General features: G+C 65.7%; 1 protein-coding gene across 1 annotated transcript in view; it reads left to right on the forward strand.

Moving 5' to 3' along the window:
• LOC102380469 (autism susceptibility gene 2 protein homolog) overlaps window positions 1-213 on the forward strand; it is a 9,649-nt gene that overhangs the window by 5,688 nt on the left and 3,748 nt on the right. The window lies entirely within an intron of this gene.

Raw genomic sequence — 213 nt, forward strand, 5'->3', positions numbered from 1 at the left:
ATCGGTGGCAGGGGGGGGAGGCTTAACCTGGGAGGGGGTCCTCAGGCCTGTGCAGGGGATCAGAACTGGGGGCGCTAGGTCTTGGAGGAGGGGTGTCAGCTGTGAGGGGGGTCCCTACGCCTGGTTTGGGGTTGAGGCCTAACTGGGGAGGGTCAGGCCTGGCTAGGGAGGGGGAGTTAGGTGTGGTTGGGGGTCTGAGGCCTGTGGGGGTTT

Source organism: Alligator sinensis, unplaced genomic scaffold, assembly GCF_000455745.1.
Source record: "Alligator sinensis unplaced genomic scaffold, ASM45574v1 scaffold1531_1, whole genome shotgun sequence".
NCBI classification, from domain to species: Eukaryota; Metazoa; Chordata; order Crocodylia; family Alligatoridae; genus Alligator; species Alligator sinensis.